The sequence below is a fragment of the Marmota monax genome, unplaced genomic scaffold (genome assembly GCF_021218885.2).
Source record: "Marmota monax isolate L192 unplaced genomic scaffold, Marmota_monax_Labrador192_F-V1.1 WCK01_AAM20220418_F8-fsc00071, whole genome shotgun sequence".
In the NCBI taxonomy this organism is placed as follows: domain Eukaryota; kingdom Metazoa; phylum Chordata; class Mammalia; order Rodentia; family Sciuridae; genus Marmota; species Marmota monax.
Window position 1 is genome coordinate 9,797,727 of NW_026695217.1, and position 19,640 is coordinate 9,817,366.

Here is a 19,640-nt window from a genome sequence, read left to right on the forward strand (position 1 = left end):
CATCTAACCACACAAACCCAAGGGTAAGCGCCACAGATGAGCCATGGGATGTCTACTCCAGCTGCATACTGAGGACTTGGGGGAGTCACCATCTGTGTGCTGCAGACCACAGGCCTGATGTAGGAGGAATGTGGGCCACAGCAGCCTTAGCCTTAGCCTCTGGGAGCCCCAGAAGCTGCAAAAATGGGGGCACTGGGGCACCTTGGTAAGTGCCAACTCAGAGTCAGTGTCCAGGCTGTACTGAAAGGACAATGTCTTCCCTTCTCTTAGGCACCACCACCTAGAAAATGGCCTCCAAGCCCAGTGGGGTCCTGGGCTCCTCAGCAACCTCGGGTCTGGGAACTGGCCCTGTGGGGACACCATCCTCCTCTTTGGTCACCCGAGTTGGAGGTAGGAAGGACCACAGGTTCTTTGAAACTCCCCCCTCAGGAAGCAGGGTCCAGGTCCACTCCCTGTGAAACTGGGCAAACTTGAGGACATGACCAGACAGCCTAGCAGGAAAGATGCCTGCCAGGCTCCGGGCCCAGACCTGAAGACCCTGTCTTGGAAGGCTGCCTTGGGAGAAGCTGGGAGCTGTATAAAAGATCTCCATGCTGAGGGAAGGTTGAGCTATCCATATGGGGTCTACAGGAGGGGACTTGCCCCAGCCCTGTGTCAGACACTGATATGGGCAGCAGGTTACAAGCCCAGCTCCCTGAGGCACCCTGCAAAGACCAGACACACACATTCACACTATTAGGACTGCCGCTACACATGAGAAATGAGCCACAGGTGCGTGAGGACATGGGGACTTGGGAGCTTGAGGCCATGCTACTGGGAACAGAACATGGTGTGGCTGTCCTGAAGGAGAACATGGAGGTTTCTCCAAAGTCAAATAGAATCTCCTTGGAGTGCTACAGTTTCACATCTAGGCTCATGTCCAAAAGAGTGGAAAGCAGGCACCTCCACAGATGCCTACACATTGGCATTCTCACACCAGTACAGGGTCTAGTGCAGGCCAGTGGGCACATCCATCCTGCGAAACACGACAAATGTCACTCAGTGTTATGAGGAGGGGTGCACAAGGCTATGGCATGGACAAACCTTGAGGGCCTCGTGCCAGGCAGAGGAAGCCAGTCACAAAGCACAAGCTCTGGTGGGTCCCCTGCTGAAAGCCCTGTGGAGGGCAGCTCTGTGGGACCCCAGTGGATGGGTGTTGCCGGGCTGATGGCTCATGGGCACAGGGTTCCTGGGTGGGAGGGGGAGAGCTGTGGATGTGGATGGTGGTGGTGCCCGTGATGCTTTGCATGTGTGCAGTGACACGCAGCCACACGCTTGAAAATTGACAAAATGGTTAATGTTTTTTTAAAAAATTTTTGGTCATAGATGGACACAATGCTTTTCCTTTATTCATTTATTTTTATATAGTGCTGAGGATCAAACCCAGTACCTCACACATGCTGGGTAAGCACTGCACCACTGAGCTACACTCACACCCTAGTTAATGGCTTTTGCTATGTTTTACCATAATAAAGAAAGAAAAAGAACTATCATAGAGCTATTCATGACAACAACTGTTGTTTTACCTACTAAATGTTAAGCTGGTTTGTTATACATGAATAGACCTGAATTATTGCTACTAAACAGATCAAATGCCAAGGGCCTCTGTCCACCCTGAGGACCCTGCAACCCATTAGCCCACAATGTGGCTGTGGCCCAAAGCACCCCAGCTGCTGCCCATCCTCACCACCCAGGGGAAGGTCTTGCCCAACTGGTCTTGGGGGCTTTGCAGCGAAATCCAGGTCATGTCTGAATTGGGAAGTACTCCTCAGTGGCCACATCTTCCACCAACCACAGATGGACGTAGAGCCCTGAAGGTGCTTGGCTCCCTGATGTACTTCTCAGTGTGGCAATAAGGTTGTCCCCTGAATCCTGGGCAAGCAGGTGTAGTCATCCTGACACACTGACTTCCCTGCCTCTAGATTCCTTCCTCTGTACTTCCAGGAAGTCCTAGCCAAGTAGCTGCACTGACTGTCAGCAACCAGTGGACAGCTGATGAGACCTCTGTGCAAGGTCTGAGCTGTAGGCCTAAGCTCATGTGGGCTCCATATCTTTGCAGAAGAGGAAACAAAGGGAGAGAACATTTGGGGCTTTTGTGACTTACACAGGATAACATTTCATTGCAGGATATGGAAATTGCAATTCCTGAGGGTGCTCTGAACTTAAAGGAAATCTGAAGGTGCTGACACATCTAGGCTATATGCAGACTCCAACAGTCACGGTGCCCTCTGAAAAAGAGGACTGTGGCATGTTCTGAAAGCAGAAGATGGACAGAGACTCATTTCTATTACATCTAACTGTGCTGTGTTTCCAGTAATCCTGACACCTGGTGATGTGATCCTGCGCCAGGTGGAAACATCATTCCGTCTGGTTAGATTTGGGGTAGGGAGAGAGACACCAGGGATATGTGGAACCCACCTCAAATGCCAGGGGACTCCCACTCTCCTGTCCTAAGAGTTACTTTTGGCACACTGTGGGGTGATCCAACAGTTCCTCAGAACACAGGGTCAGACAGCAAAGCTTTATAAGGAGAAAGACAGGAAGAAAGCAGGAGAGAGATGAGAAAAGACAAGCCCAAAGGGAAGGCATTCTGGAGAATCAAATCAAATGATCCCAAAGCACTGTCCTTTTAAGAGAAGTAAATGAAACAGGAGAAATGTGACCAGTTACCTTGACCACCATGGCTCAGCTCTGCTAATGAAGAAGAACGAAAAGGAAGAGAGAAAGGACAGCAGAAAGTAGGATCTAATAACTGGGAATTCTGCTGAGTGTGAGTTAATTTCCTTGACTTCTTGGGTGTGAGTTGGCCTCGGAGTAAATGTTTCTAAGGAACTTTTAAAAAACAAGTTTGTAAAACACTTGAAATTATTTTTTAAAAGCTGAGAGAGAGAAAGGAAATCAGGGAAAGCATCACTCAGAATCCGTCCCTAAGAGGCAGCACTGTTCGCCTCCTTGCACAGCTTTCTCCAGCTGCCTTCTATTCTGGTACTCCTGGTGCCATCCTTGCTGTGTTCACCACAGGCTGTTCCTCCCGTCATCTACGCATCTTGAAACTGCCACATGCAGGCAGGACAGTCCAGCCCTCCGTGCTAATCTCGACCAGTCAAACAGGGCTCTGGTCTGTAGGTGGCAGCGGACTTGCAACCAGAATGCAGCCACACCCACTCCAGCAGCTCCCACACCCTGCACAGCCACCCAGGGCACAGGCCCGTGGAGTGGATGATGCCAGCTGAAGCAGCAGCTGATTAAATACTTAGGGGAAGGAAATGTCTGTCCCTGGAAATGTGAGGTGGGCCTGGTGTGGTGGAAAAAAACACAGAGCTGAAAATGTTTAGGTGTAGCTCTGGTGCGCCTGGGCTCAGGATCATAGGAAGGCAGGTGGCAGAGCTTGGGCACCATACAGGGCCAAGGCAGATGGCAGAGCTTAGACCTGTACGGGGCCAATCTCTGAATTTTGATGGAAAAGATTTTTCCTTTCAGCCCTAAAATCCTATTGTTCCAATGCTTGAATTTTGTTCATTACTAATTATTTCGGGGAGAAAAATTTACCTTATAATAACTTTAACTTTAAAAATCATCTTTGTTCACTGGGCATTGTGACACATGCTGTGATCCCAGCAACTTGGGAGGTTGAGGAAGAAGGATCCAAAGTTCAAGGCCAGCCTCAGCACTTTGGTGAGACTCTGTCTCAAATAAAAAGGACTGGAGTGTGGCTTGGTGGAACAGTGCCCCTGGACTCAATACCAGTGCCCCCCAAGCATGTGTCAGTCATCTATGTGTAGCTTCACAATTGTTGTGAGCCTCAGAGTAGCTGCCAACGTGAAGCAAAGGTGGAACCTCCTTTGGATCTGTGCTTTACCCTTCCCTGAGTGATATGGCAGCTTCCTTCTCTATACTCTCAGCCACTCCAGCCCACCTGAGGTCCACAACAAAGCTCTGAGGAGCTGTGTCATCCTGGAAACCAAATATGGGGACAGGAGGACTCAGGGACAGGTCACCCTCTGTGGGGACAAAAGGACCTCAGGGACAGGTAACCCTCTGTGGGGACAGGAGGACCTCAGGGACGGCTCACCCTCTGTGGGGACAGGAGGACCTCAAGGACAGCTCACCCTCTGTGGGGACAGTAGGACCTCAGGAATGCCTCACCCTCTGTGGGGACAGGAGGACCTCACCTGCTGTCACTCTGAGCTGGTAGAGGACAGTCTCACTGACTCACCTGTGCCTCCATGAGCCTGGGGTCACCTGTGAGCAACACAAGCTGTGAATGGGAAGCCCCTCACCTGCACCTGTTTTCACCTTGGGTTCCATCCCCAGCACCACAAAACAACCACAATAATAATAGAAATCACAATAATGACAATGATGGTCATTGAAAAAAAAGAATTGATTCTGCACGCTGCTGTTCAGAAGTTCCTTTAAAAATCTGTTTTTATGCTGGAAGGTATGGGAAGAAAAAGAAGAACTTGTTGGCTTTTTTTGGTACCAGGTGCTCTTCCATTGAGCCTCATCCCCAGGCCCTTTTATACTTTGGGACAGGGCCTTGCCAAGTTGCTGAGGCTGGCTTTAAATGGACAATTCTCTGTCTCAACCTCCTGAGAGTCTGGGGTTCAGGTGTGTGCCACCATGCCTGGCTTCTCGTTGGCATTTTAGTTGAATGTTCACTCCCCTATTTTGTGGGGAACTTGTGACAGTGCAGTAAGAAGCTGTACATTCCTCAGGCACCCTGAGCCAGCTACAGAGCAGAGGCCTCCTGCAGTCATGCCACAGCCAGACCCTCACAGCTGCCCAAAGGAGAGCTCAGGGACTGCCACTGCCTCCCAGCTCTCTTGTCACACCATGGCGTCTCAGGCTAAGAGCCCACATGAGGCTGCGCTTGTCTCTGAGGCTTTGCAGAGTTGGGTCAGAAAAACTGGATGGGTCACTGGCAGCTCATGTCAGGCTGAGGTGGACCCAAGCTTCAGGGTTAGAGGGTGGTGAGTAGAGAAGCCCCACTAGCACCAGCCCTCTGCAGTTCAGAAGTTCCTTTAAAATATCTGTTTTTATGCTGGATGAGCGAGCAGGAGGGCAGGGAAACCAGCCCCCGAGGGTTACCCAGAAGGAGGGGACTGACAGGCCTCTTCCCAAAGGGGCTCTGAGGCCACCCCTGATCTGTTGCCTGCCGCTCCACCCCATGTGTGGCTCTTCTGAGGTCTTTGGATGCCTTTTCTAAGTTGACCATGAAGTTGGTGTGCAGGACTAGGGGAGAGGATCTCCTCACCCCACAGGACTAAGAGGAGAGGATCTCTCCTGTGGTGACCAGAGAGCAGAGTAAATGAGCCATTTGAACAATTTTCCAGAGGAACTCTCAACTTGGGGTCTCCAAGCATTCCGTGTATAACTGGGCCTCAGAACACACAGCCAGGCTTGGTGGACAGTATCAGCCAGTAGATAGACTTGGAGGGAGAGAGGATTCAGTTATGTGACTGCTGGCAGCCATGAGATACAGTGGTTGAGGGATTGACCAGAGTCCAGGGCCAGGAGGCCCCCAGTGGGAGATGCACAGCCCACGTGGCCGCCCACCTTGCCTCCTGCACTGCTGTCTGTGGGAGCAGTCTGCCTTTTTGGCCCATAGACTGCCAGCTCGTCACACAGCTGTGGGGAACTTCCCTGTCAGAGCATAGGGAAAACTAACTGTCCATGCGCCAGGCAGCAGCTCAGCAATGACATCCCTGGCCGGACGCCTGAGGACAGAAGGTAGAGTGTAGGTGAGGATCCACTTCAGCTGCAGAGCCAGAAACCCAGACACAGCATCTCACATTCCTTGAGCACGAACCCTTAACCAGGCACAGTTCAGGAAACAGATCTGAGGACGAACAGCCACAGTAACAAAGTCCTTGCTCTTGTGCAGCAGGATGCGGGAGAGAGAATAGATGACAAGCAGAAAGGGAAGAGCAGAGGGAGGAAGCAGGGAGGCGTCAGGGCTGGGGAAAAGGGGCTGCTCCCTTCCTGTGCCTTGAGCCTCTGGGGTGACCAGTGCTGCCCACTCCCTCTAACGGCAGAAAGCAGGCCACGCACCCTCCGCCCCAGCGGAACTCATTTCATTTCTTCACTTCTTGAATCTTTGCACCATGACTGTGGTCAGTGAGGCTTGAGGTGGGACCTGGAGGTTTCTGCAGTTGTGATCACCATCTGGCTCCAGGACGCTCAGGGTGTTTTGCTCTGCTGAGCAGCAGCTACCTCATGACCAAGGAGAACCTTTCACAGGGCTTTTGAAGCTGAAGTTCAGAGGTATACTGCTGACATGATAGGCTTTAAAGGCAAATGTATAATTACTGCATTTTACCATTTGGCCATTTTAAGCATATAATCCATTGATGGTAATTACATTAATGATGTGCAACTATTGCCACCAGCCATTTCCAAAATTTCCATCACCTGAACAGAAATTTTGTATTATAATAATAGATTAATAAAATATATTTACTCACTACAAAGTACCAAGCACAGTATTGATATTGTCTCATTTAAACAACACAGGCTTTCATAAATTAGGTATTTTTGTTTTTATTTCATTGATGAAAAGATTGAGAATAAACTACTCTAAAAAGATTGAGGATAAACTACTATGATTCAAAATCATAGATAAACCAACAATTTAAAATCATAGATAAACCAACATTTCAAATCATAATTTGAATTCAAAATCACAATTCAAAATCATAGATAAACCAACCCTCCCAGTGGATGAGATTGGAGCCCGTAGGCTAACATACAAGTCCGATCATCGCTTTATATTAGGGTTTCTCCGATGGTGATATCTCAGCTTTATTCAATCAAATGACAAAGTGTAAAAGTTTTTATCTTATTTATGATCATATGAAATTACCAAGATTCTCAACTTTTTTTTTAGTGGTTAATAGATCTTTATTTTATGTACCTATACACGGTGCTGAGTATCAAACCCAGTGCCTCACACATGCCAGGCAAGTGCACTACCGCCAAGCCACAGCCTCAGCCCCTAGAGTCTCAACTTTCAAGATGCTTCTGTTTGCAGTTTTCTTAATGGCATCCCTGGGGGTTATCTCAGAGGCCCCAGACTCCCCTTGAAGAGAAAGGAGCCCAAAGGAAAGCACTCCTTAGTGAGAGAGGACCTTACTGAGAGAGGACCAGGTGCTTTTGAATTTCATCCCAACTCACGGAAGATTAAATATGATTACAGAATTTGTTTCATATATATATATTGCTTTTACCTGGAAGACAGCACATGGTCATTTGAGTCTCTGATTCTTTGGTTATGTTCTAAACCTCTCAGATTCCCCAGTAAGTGCTCAGAACAGTATCCTCTAGCTTTTTAGCTTAAAGGGTCACAGATTTCCACAGGATTATCCTTTTCCCATTTTCTGTCAGCAAAGTCCAGTACTAAAGTCATGTTCCTCCTCTGTGGGCTCCGATTGGGCCAATGTGAAGCTTTGCACTATGGTCACTCAGGCTGCAAGGCTTCTTAGAGGGCCCTTCTCTCTCTGCCACCTCGTTCCCGTTTGCCCCTTTCTGCCCTCATGAGCACCTGCAGGACAAACCCTCTTGCTGACCCTCAGCACAGGCACTTTACTCCATTGCCAAGGGCAGCATGACCCAGGCAGTTTCTCCTCACCCCACAGGCAGGCTTCTTTGCTTTCAAAAGCAACCTGTCACCTGAAGTTCATGTCTATCTTAATCACACAGCTTATTGCCTTGTCTTTCTAGCTTTGAGGATACAAATTGCATCCTAGAATCATCACATGACTCAGAGAGCAGGAGGGGAAAATGCTTTTCACAGGAAGCATCTAAAATGGCCCTTTTAGGAAATTCTGCAGTTCCCCAGCTGAATGGTCATGCCATCATTCCCAGATCAGAAAAAGCATTATAAGGCAGACAATATCAGCTACAAGTCTAAGAACTGGAAGATTATCTCTAATTCAACAAGCCAAATGCTTTTCCCTATTCTCTACTTAACAAGTCCTCCCCACCAGGGATTGAGCCTTAGGGCACTTGACCACTGAGCCTCATACCCAGCCCTTTTAGTTTCCTTCTTTCCTTCCTTCCTTCCTTCCTTCCTTCCTTCCTTCCTTCCTTCCTTCCTTCCTTCCTTCCTTCCTTCCTTCCTTTCTTTCTACCAGGGATTGAACTCTGGGGCACTCAACCACTGAGCCACATCCCCAGCCCTATTTTGTATTTTATTTAGAGACAGGGTCTCACTGAGTGGCTTAGCACCTCATTTTTGCTGAGGCTGGCTTTGAACTCACTATCATTGTTCTCAGCCTCTGTAGCTGCTGGGATTTCAGGCATACACCACTGGACCTGGCTTAGTTTCCTATTTTGAGACAGAGGCTCACTAAGCTTCTGAGACTGGCCTTGAGCTTGTGACCCTCCTGCCTTAGCCTCCCTCCTGCCTCAGCCTCCCTTCTAACTCAATAGCTGGGATTATAGGCCTGTTCTACAGTGACTGGTACCTGAGCTCTTGACTGTGAGCCAGAGCTACAGTTTAATAATGGACAATGGTTGACCCCAGTCTCCCTGCTACAGCATGCAGAAAGAACACCAGGTAGTGGCTGTGGGCTCTCAGACAATAGAACAGGAGTCAAGAGCTCTGCTTCTCGAAATTGAGCATTGCATCAGGAAAAGCACAGAAGCTTCTAGTGTAAGAGACAGATCCACCATGACTGCATGAGCTGAGTGGACCCAGGTGAGACAGTACTCAGGCCTGAAGCCTGGAGGAAGTGGAGATATGAAGACAGGAGGAGGGAGCTGCCTGCCAGTTCTTGTCCTGAAACCTCAGTGACAGCTGCCCCTTCGGCCTCAGCAGCTTAGGTCCTGCTGGAGAAAACAGCTGGGGACTGGGTCCTGTGGTCATGCAGTCAGAGACTCAAATCCAAGGACAACTGGACTCCTCCTCTTCATGGGTGGGCCTCCCCAACTCTATGTCCAGTCTTGTGTCCCTGTCACTGCCTGTGCCTGGAAGACATCCATGTTCTGCACAGGGCTCTCAGGCATCAGCAAGGCTCTGGCTCCTCCATGTCCAGTGCTGGCCCCCATCTCTCCTTACAGACTTTGTGCTCCAGTGGCCCTGTCCTGGGATCCCAGGCCTGAGTGGCCTTGTTGCCTCTAGGCTGGGAGAGAAAGACAAGGGAAGGAGGTGGCTCTCTGCAGAAGCCATCAGGCAGTCTTGGGACTCAAGGTTCTGTGAAGGTTGGAAGGAGAGCAAGAAGGTCAAAGCTGGTGGGGTTAGAAACAGCTGCCCAGGAGCTGCAGGCCAGGCAGGGCTGGTCAGGCACTAGAACCTAGTCAAGAAGATTCACTGATTCTAAAATGAAGCTGTTGTCATGCAGCACCTCTGAAATCAGATGCCATGCGACCAGTGTTGTCTTGGCCCTATTACACTAGGTGTCAGTGGTGTCTACCCACAGAATACCCCTCACCCAGTATGCCGGGGGCCCACACCCACCAGTGCTCTGATACCAGCTGGTGGTCTACAGTTCAGCTCTGATGCCATCTACCTGGGGCTATTGTGGACACCAAAAGTTAAGGGCTCAGAATGCCCCCATGCCAGATGCCAATGAGAGTTCTGGGCCCCCCACTCCTGATCCAGTGGTCTACACTGGGGACCCCCCTCTCCGGGTTTGATAATGGGCCAGAGTGAACGTACAGCACTCAGGAAAGAACTAACTTGCAATTACAGTTTATGGAAAGGCTTCACAAAGGACTCAGACAGAGTCTCCGAGGAGGTAGTTAGAGGACAGCCCTGGACACACAGAGCCTCCAAGGAGGTAGGTGGGGGACAGCCCTGGGCACAATAGAGCCTCCGAGGAGGTTGGGGGGGGGAGAGCCTGACACAAGAGCTCTGTTCCCATGGGGTCAGGTCTGCCACCCTGGTACCAAGTGTCTCCATCAACCTGAAAGCTCCTGAACTTCTGGGCTCAGGCTCGGTTGAGTGAAGCACTGCCCACTGGCGATCAACCTATGTAGTCACATGGAGTCTCCCTTAGCACCAGGCCCCGTCCTGAAGCTGTCAGGGCCCTCCTGAGCCATAGCATAGCAGAGACTTGGGTCCCAGGATTGAGAATAAGGACTTAGGAGCATGTGCCAGGGACCAGGACAAAGACCAAACACTTGCAATTACCTGACAGTCTCACAGTGGCAGCTTAACTGCCACTATTTTAAATGACCAATGAGGTCAAGGTGAGTGAAATGAAACTCCTCATGATTTTACTCCTTCGTTAAGAACAATATTGATAGAGGATGATACCAAATAAGGCAAGTAAAAACAGGGTCCATTTCCCGAAATCTACTCAGAGTTGGAGGGATCGTGAGGCAACGGCCACATTCAAGGTTGGGGTCAGAAGCCGAGAAGTGAAGAGGGGCTCACATGGACCTGGGCTACAGGGGAGCATCCTACTGGTGGCTCCTGGTGGCTCAGGGAGCTCAGGACTCAGCACTCTGCACTGGCCCTCCCATGTCTGTCTCTGCATGGCCTTCAGAATTCCTGCACAAGAGCTCCCAGGCAGCTCCAGGGTGCTGCCGACCCCTCGCTGGGGCTCCCAGGGTCTGTTGACACCCACAGCAAACTTGGGGGTAAAATGCCAACTTCCTTTGCTCCAGGACGGGACCTGTCTCTAGTTCCCCACATGGGGAGCAGGGTCTGGAAGAGAGGGCCCTCCTGAGAGACCCGTAAATGGACCTGTTCAGGAGCTGCAGCATTCCTCAGCTGAAGTGATGGCAACCTGGTGGCCAAGGTGCCTTTTATCCTGGCCATAGGAAACTCTTTTCCTTGAGGCCAACTAAAAGATCTCCCTCTGTCAGAGCTCCTGGTAGTCTAAAAAGCAAATACAGGAGTGGCTGGATCTCAACATCAGACGAGGCACAACTGAAGAAAGTTGGCTGAAGGTTGGCTTTGAAGCCCAGGTCCCAGGCCTGCCTGAGGGAAGATCTTCCTGAAGTCCCATCACATTCACTGGAGAGCTGCTCACTCCACTGGCAATATGAGACACTTCTTAAAGGGCACAGCATGGTTTTACTCCAGGCCACCTTCCCCAGGCTTTAGAGCAGACCATAAGGTCAGTATAGTTATTACCAAAGTCCTGGCACAGGTCTGACCCTGGGGATCCTACAAGTCGGCCCAGCCACTCCCTCCAAAAACCAAACAAAAGGTCTCTGTGAGAAGTAGGAAAGGAACTTGAAGCAGTGTAGCTATGTTGGGAGGCTGAGGGGACTCATGTCCTCAGCCCTGTCTTCCAGGGGCTGACAAGGGTTTTGAGGCTGTGTAGAAAGGGCAGTGAGGGCAGGAGAGAGGCATGGCTGGAGGTTTTGCATAGCCTCCAAAGCAGGTGACGTTGGTCCGTGTTCATTTCAGGATTGGTCAGCAGGGCCTCATCAGCTCAAGGGGGCTTCCACTTATCACAAGATGGTTATCCATCAGACCTGCTATTCCACAAATCCAAGGTGACTCGGAGCAAAGGAGACAGATGCAAGATGGAGGCAGAGACACCGAGCCTTTAATCCTGCTTTTAACCACAGAAGTGAAAAGTCTAAGTCCTAATCATAGGACTGCATCTTCAGTCACAGGACACACGTTCCCGTGGGCTCCAGACTGCCTCCCCACCCTGGCAGGGGCATCTAGAAAGGCTGATGTGTGCTGTACTTTGTGACTTCTTCCTTGCATTTTGATACTTTGACATTTTACAAACTTGCTGCTGGGAGGGACTGCCCCTCCCAGGTGCCATTATGCCTACAACTAGCAAAGGACTCTCCTGCAAGCACAGCCTATCTTCGGGGGGCAAACCATCTGTCAGAGCCATCCAGCCTTCTCCTTAGGGACCTTCCTTTCTGCCACAGTTTCTCTGTTCAAATGCCCCAAGGAAGAGCACTAAATTCCTAGGGGCAATCCTGGGCCTGAGATGAGGCTATTCAAACCAGCCAATCCTAAGCCTGGTGGCCTTGCCTTGCCCAGTCTTTTGATACTAGAGATGGGAATTTTTGACTCCGTGTCAATAAAAAATAAACCCCAAGTCAAATGAGCAAAAATACACAGGCAAGCCAGGTGTGGTGGCACACACCTATAATCAAGCAGTTCGGGATGCTGAGTCAGGAGGATCATGAGTTCAAAGCCCACCTCAGCAAAGGTGAGGTGCTAAGCAACTCAGTGAGACCCTGTCTCTAAATAAAATACAAAAAATAGGGCTGGGGATGTGGCTCAGTGGTTGAGTGCCCCTAAGTTCAGTCCCTGGTATAATCCTACCCCCGTAAAAAAAGAATACACAGGCATAGTTTTACTCAGGAAGAGATGAAGGGGCTCCATCCGTAGGTGAGGGAGGGACTGACAGAGGGGTATCAGGAACCAGAGGTCTCGGGCTTCTCCTGAATGCTGGGCAGGAAGGGGCTGTGTTCTTGCGTTGCTCAAGCAGCTTCCCTCTGTGGAAGGGACTCTTGTCTTCTCTTTTGGGACCATCCTACACTAGTATTTATGGTTGGTTTGATTAAGAATCAGAGGGCAGGAAAAGGCACCTTCTGGAGGAAGAGGTCTAGCAGGTAAAGGTATGGGTTAAACCCTGGGGTTTGTCTGCCACCTTGTCCCACCTGGTCTCTGTCTCACACTCCCAAGGAAGCCACAAATATGGCTCCTGCCTGGATCCCCCAAGGAAGGTTCTGCCTGTGTCCTCCTGGCCCCCTCTGCCTCCTGACCTGTCTGGTGCCTCCTGTGTGGCCTCCATGTTGTGCTGCCTCTCTTCTGAGGAACTGTGAGTGACAGATCGATTTTTCAGTGACAATTGTCTCCTGATCTGTTGTCCTCACTGCATTGCATATACTGAAACCAGCATTTAAAGCACACACACTGCAAAGCCTCAGGTCTGCTGAATATTTACTCATTGAAACACACCCAAGTCTTCGCCTGCAGCCAGGCGAGTAGATTGGAAAGTCCTTGAAGAGTTCTCAGAAGAGTAGCAATAAGAAGCAGCAAGAGATTTGCTGATATTAGAAACCAGAAGAGGGAGCCGAGAATTAAAGAAAACAAAGAATTAAGAAAACAAAGCCAAACATCCCACAGCATTCTGGAACCATGCGCAGGCCAGGAATCTCACTCATACGTAGCCCTGTGAGCACTCTGTATTGTGTCAATGAGTAACTCTGATACTTACAAAATGAATTTTGCATCTTCAAGAAAAGAACTGAGATGTGTGTACAGACACATAGACACACATTTCTCTGGAGTGTCCTAATACAGTGAAGAGAGGCCTATACTCACTCAGGATGCAGCAGCCAACTTTCTTCTCCCTTCACTCTATAGACAACCGAGTCCTTCCAAAGCCAAGAGAGGGAACTCACTAGGGAGCTGGCACCCAGCCATTCTCCCCTGTGTGACCAGGCCAGACCCAGACAGGAAGCCCTCGAAGACCTGGCCTCGCCCATGCCATGCACAGGTGAGGCCCTTCTGCAGCCTCCTGAACAGATCTGGCCAGCGGAAAGTGCTGGTTTGGAGAATGTCACGAGGTTCCCCAGATGGGCACATAAGCTTAACATAGTTCAAAAATCACCCTTGTATATGATGATACAGAGCAGAAGGAAGGAAAACACTTAATAACAGGCAAAGCACCACCCTGGCAGGAGGCAGATACCTGGCAGGAGGCAGAGGGCAGGAATGAGAAAGGTACGTACTGTGGTCCCAGTTTGCACAAGTGGGCCAAGACGCTTCTCTAGAGAGCTTGTTCCCAGCCACACAAAGACACACCAAAAGCCCTGTGCAGCACACACCATTCCTCTCTAACAATCCTATGACGTGTGTTCATGAGCATCCTTTCCTCCAAGCATCTTGTGTCTGCCTATTGAAGCTGACTGGGCACACACTCCACTCTCCAAGGTCGCATGCCTCGGATTCCGAAGGCTTCTTCAACTCAGACTTCCAGGTCTGGGGTGAGCTCATGCCATATATAATTCTAGGAACTTCCTGGGGGACACTGACCACCACTTTGAGAAATGATGGTCCTGGCTGTGATAAGCCCTGGGCAGCAGGCAGGACCAAGGCTCCAGCTAGCTGGAGGGCTGCTGGTGAAGCCATTGTCATTCCCCAGCCCCCGGGCTTCCACTCTGCAGGAAAGTGACAGCAGCAGCAGTGCTGGGCTTGCAGAGTGCTCAGGCATCTTACCAGGAGATTGCACACGGCCAGGGCAGACAGCCCAGATGACCTCCACATAGGCCCTCGCAAGTCAGCTTGGCCATTCTGAGCTCAGCTTCTGGTTTGCCAACTTTCTGGTTTGCAGATAGAGGAATCATATCCTGTCCTGAGGATTTTTCAGGGGACTGAGTTGGCAGCCTGGCCCTGCATCCTGGGGCCTCTGGGAAGTTGTGGCTCATGGGGTCATGCTGCCCCCTGCTGGGCAGGCTTGCTGGCTCTCCCGCTGGCATCCCTCAGCCTTCTGCAGTGGTGTGTCTTCTGAGCTCGTTCCTCTGGCTGCTGCTGTGAAATCAGTGTTTGCTTCCTCCTGCTAGCTTTGGGTTCCGTTGTTCTTTTTCTAGTTCCTTGAGTTGTAAAGTTGGTTGTTGTTTTAGTCAGCACTTTCACTGCTGTGACTAAAAGACCTGATGAGAATAGTTTTAGAGGAGGAAAAGTTTATTTGTTGCTCACGGTTTCAGAGGCCCCAGACTATAGCCAGCTCCATCACTCTGGGATCAAGGTGAGGCAGAGCATCATGAGGAAGCATGGAGGAAAGCAGCTCAGGATGTGCCACTAGCAAGCAGAGAGAGACTAAGCTCAGTTCACATAACATAAACCCCAACCGGGCACAGTGGTGCACTCCTGTAATCCTAGTGATTTGGGAGGCTGAGACAGCAGATTTGCAAGTTCAAAGCCAGCCTCAAGCAACTTAGCAATATCCTGTCTCAAAATAAAACATAAAATGCTCTGTGGATGGGCTCAATGTTTAAGTCACCTTGGGTTCAATTCCTAGTACCAGGGCAAGAAAATATGTTTGTGTGTGTGTGGTGTGTGTGTATCTCTCAAAGGCAGGCTGCCCCTGACTCATCTCCTCCAGCCACACCCCAACTGCCTATAGTCACCACTCAATTAATATCCACAAGGAGATTATTGCACTGAGTATGTTACACTTCTCATAATCTAATCATTTCACCTCTAAATTTCACCTCTAAACTTTCTTGCACTGTCTCACACATGAGCTTTTGGGGGACACTTCATATCTAAACTGTAGCAGTTCTTGACTTGGAATCTTGATTTTCCATGGTGTTTAATGTGAGCACTTGGGATGTGAGTCTTCCTGCTGTTTTCACTTGTGTTTTGTAAGTTTTGGTGTGCTATTGTGCTGTTTTCATTTTCAATCATATCTTAGCATATTATGATTTCTTTGGAATCTACTGGTCGGTTGCTTTATAAACAGCACAAATTTATTTCTCATATTTCTGGAGGCTGGAAGTCCAAGACCAAGGTACCACAAACTTCTGCATCTGGGGAGGTCTCTGTTTCCTAGAGGTGGCCTGCCTGGTGGCTTCTATGGGACAAGCACCACACCTTCTCTGGTGGATGGGTGGGAAGCCAGGGCTCCTTCAAGGGCCCACCACCTTCTGAAGACCCCCCCCCCCCCACTTACACACCAGCAATTCAGTTTCCACATGCGAGGTTTGGATGACACATTCCAATTCCATTCATTTGTTTCCACAGATCTGTGAATTCCCAGTTTTTCTTCTGTTTATGACTCTAACTTCATTCCATCACAGTCAGAGAAGGTGCCTTGTGTTTTATCTGTCTTAAAATCCAGACTCAGAGATGGGGGTGTAGCTCAGTTGTAAAGAATGTGCTCACTATGCACAAGCCCTGCATTCAATCCCCAGCATAAAAGAGAAGTAAAAATCAAATTTTGACTTAAAACATAGCCTCACACAGAGTCTCTCACCTGAGAGTATCCCACAGGCACTAACCCTGACCCAAGTGTGTACTCAAAAAGGTCTGTCGAGGTCTGCAATGAGGAAGCCCCAGGTTGCCTGCCAGACCTGGTGGGCCTTCTGTGGGTGGTCTCTGACTGCCCATCCCACCCATCAGGAAGAGGAGGGCACCAATGTCTCCAGCCACCACTCTGTTTCTTCCTCTAGCTGGTCGATATAGATATACATGGAGCTCTAGAGTGGGCACTGGTCAGGTTTGCTTCTATCGATGTCAGGTGCATGATTGTTCATGATTGTCTTCTTGCTGTGTTGAAACTTTCTTAAATACACAATGTCCTTATTTGTGACAAGTAGTCTTCCTTGACATTGAGTCTGCTCTGATAACAACCCTGCATTTAGGCTGCTGTTGGCATGGAACAATTTGTCTGTTCTTTCACTTTCAACCTATCTGTGTCTTTGAATCTAAAGTTGTCAGGGGAGAAGCAACATCTCTGAGGAAGGGTCCCAGGAGTTCCTGGAGAGAAGGGGCACCCGACTCAGGACCCACAGGTTCTAGGACAACATGATGAAAAAGAACATCAAAGGCACAGACAGAGGTTTACTCAGGGAAGGAGAAACACGTTCAAAGCAGAACAGGGCCATCTCAGGTAGATGCCAGGGAGAGCCAGGTCTCCTCCAGAGTAAGGAAGGTACCCCGGGCTTTACCTCTCTCTTCTACAGGGAGCTTGGTGAGGCACAGATCTGGGGAGGTGTGTAGGAGCAACATCAGCCTGGGAACCTCGAGACAGATTCTGGAGGCTGATCAGTCTCCAGATCCTCAGGGCAATGCGTTCTTCACTGTCTGACCAACAGCCCTGGAAAGTCCCTAAATGATAGGCTTCTCAAAATCTCTCTCTCTTTGCTCAATCTATTTATTGGGGGTTAATGAAGAGTATGCAAGAAGATTCACAGATTTTCAGGAATTTGGGAGTAACTGGTCTGAGAGAAGTAACTGGCTTGGGAAGTGCAGAACTTGTGAACTAAAATCCCATTTTCAGGGTTGGGGTTGAGGCTCAATGGTAGAGCGCTTGCTTAGCATGTGTGAGGCACTGGGTTCAATTCCCAGCAACATATTAAAAAATAAATAAAATAAAATAAAATAAAATAAAATAAGGGTACTGTATCCACCTACAACTAAAAAAAATTTTTTTTAAATCCCATTTTGTGGGGCTAGGGTTGTGGCTCAGTAGTAGGGTGCTCGGCTTGTGCGTGTGAGGCCCTGGGTTCGATCTTCAGCACCACATTAAATAAATAAATAAATAAATAAATAAATGTATTGACAACTACAACTAAAAAATAAATATTGAATTTTTCAAAATTAGGTAAATATTATGTTATCAACGATGGACCTATAGGACACTGGGTTGAGGGCATTAAGAAATGAGAGGTCAATATAAATATTATAAAACATTTAGTGTAACACTACTCTCGTCAAAATCTTAAAAAATTGTATACATGATATATTGTCAACAAGGTACAATGTATTGGGGCTTGTCAAAACTTCTAAGTGCATAAAGAAAGGCCTAGAATAATGACACAGAAGTGTGATCTGTGACAACTACTCCTAAGGAATAGCAGTCATACTTAAGCATAAAGTATTTCAGCTTTTTCAGAAGAATACATATTTCATATTTCATTTGTATAATTAAAACAAAAACTTTAGATAAAAATATCCCATTTTGTTGTCCTTTCTTGGTGTCTCCTTTCTGCCTCTTTCTTATTCCTTCATCCTGCCTCAAAGTGACCCTTTGTGGTCAGTATGCAGTGGGATGTGTGTCCACATCTTTATCACTAACTGGGTGTTGCATTCGTTTGCAGGGGAAGTGACTGCTGGTAAGGAGGAACTTGCTTCTGCCTTTTGCTGTTTGTTTTTTATATGCCTCTCAGTCTCTACCCCCTTTTCCTGCATTACTGATTTCTTCTGTATTTAGCGATTCTTAGTAGTGAAAGATTTTAATTCCCTTCTCATTTCCACTTATTTCTTCTTTGAAATTAAAGCCCTAAAATGATGTCCCCCTATAGTTTCCGGGTTCTTATTTTCATCATCTCAACAGAAGGTAAGAAACCACACCCAAAGCCCTGGTGGCATCAGCAACAGTTGAAACAGAATGGCCAAGTGTCCTCTGGCCACATCCAGAGGCTTTCACATCTGTACCTGTGGCCATTTCCACAGCAATGCAGATGGAAACTGCTTCTCTACCATTATGGCCATGCTCTATTAAATTCATTTACCTTTTTAAAAAATCTTATTTCTTATGCAGGCAGGCAACCGAATCCAGCCAGCCAGAACCAGGCAGACTCCTAGCTTGGTGCTGGTGACAGAATGGTGACACTGGCAGGACCAGGATGTCCCCTGTGGCTAGCTGACCATGGGGGAGGAATCTGGGAGGACATCCCTGCAGCTGTGAAATTGGGTTTTGTCTCAGGATCTCCCTTCCTTTCCCCTCGACAGCATCTACTGCCCTTTGCCCTCATTCCCACTTATATATAGACAACAGAGCCCCTGTAGGGAAGAAAAGTGAAGTTTTAGGAATCTGTGGGCCTGAGCTCTGGTTACCCTCTGGTCTCCATGACAGCACATATCAATCTTTGCCTTTCCTTTCCTGTCCTCTGGGGCTTTAGCCAATTGGGAGTTTCTCTGAAACCGATTTGGAGTTCAATGATGAACATTGTGCATAGCATGGCTCACCTTGGAGCGCAGTGGCTGTGGGGCTCTCAGCCGCCTGTTCTTGCACTCTTGCAGGAAGAATTTCACGTGAGCCATGCACAGTAGCAGGCAGATTATTATAAAAGTGGAGAAGCAGGTGTTCTGGAAAGACTGAACCAGACACTGAGAGAGGCCAACATGGGCCTTACAGAGAGATTTTCTTGAAGACTGAACTTGCAATTCCACTCCCAACCTGGAAGATGCAGAGGCAAGGAAGCCTGGGTCCCTCTGGCATGAAAAAGGAAGGCTCCTGGGAACAGAAAGAGTGACAACCAGTGAAATCCCTCTAGTCCGAGAGTATCCTTCCCCTTCTAAAGCTCTCTTTCTTCCAGAGCTATAGGAATTGGAAATTTTCAAAGAGTAGAGTTTTTTTTCCATCTTCCCCAAAAGCTGGCTTTGAATAGAAACTTCTTTTCTACCAAATTGACTTTGAATCTCTGGAGCACAGAGCACTATGGCCTGGCTTCTTTCCGCCTGAGCTGGTCATAGTGCTGCCAGGCTGTTAGAGCTGCCAGGTCACAGCTTCTTGTGCTCTCGTCTGCTTTCATAAAGTTCTCTATCCCCCACCCCAGTCCAGTGACCTATGGACTCTCTCTGAGCAATTTGTCTGTTTTCCACCCTTGAGTTATTGTCTTTTACTGTCCCTTCCCACTCACCTGCTCATGGTTGGCTAACCTACCTAACAAGCAGATTGTGTGATAGGAAAGTTTGGCCTTGTCTTTGACAGGGGTTGTTTCCCTGGTGCCAATCTGTTTGAAGGAGACACAAGAGGCATAAAGAACTATGGCAGAGACCTCTGTTATGAAAATGAACAGTGCCAAATCTCTCAGAGCTCCTTTTTTTTGTGGGGGTTGGGGGATCAGGGATTGAACTCAGGGGCACTCAACTACTGAGCTACATCTCCAGCCCTTTTTTTGCATTTTATTTGGGGTCTCACTGACCTACTTAGCACCTT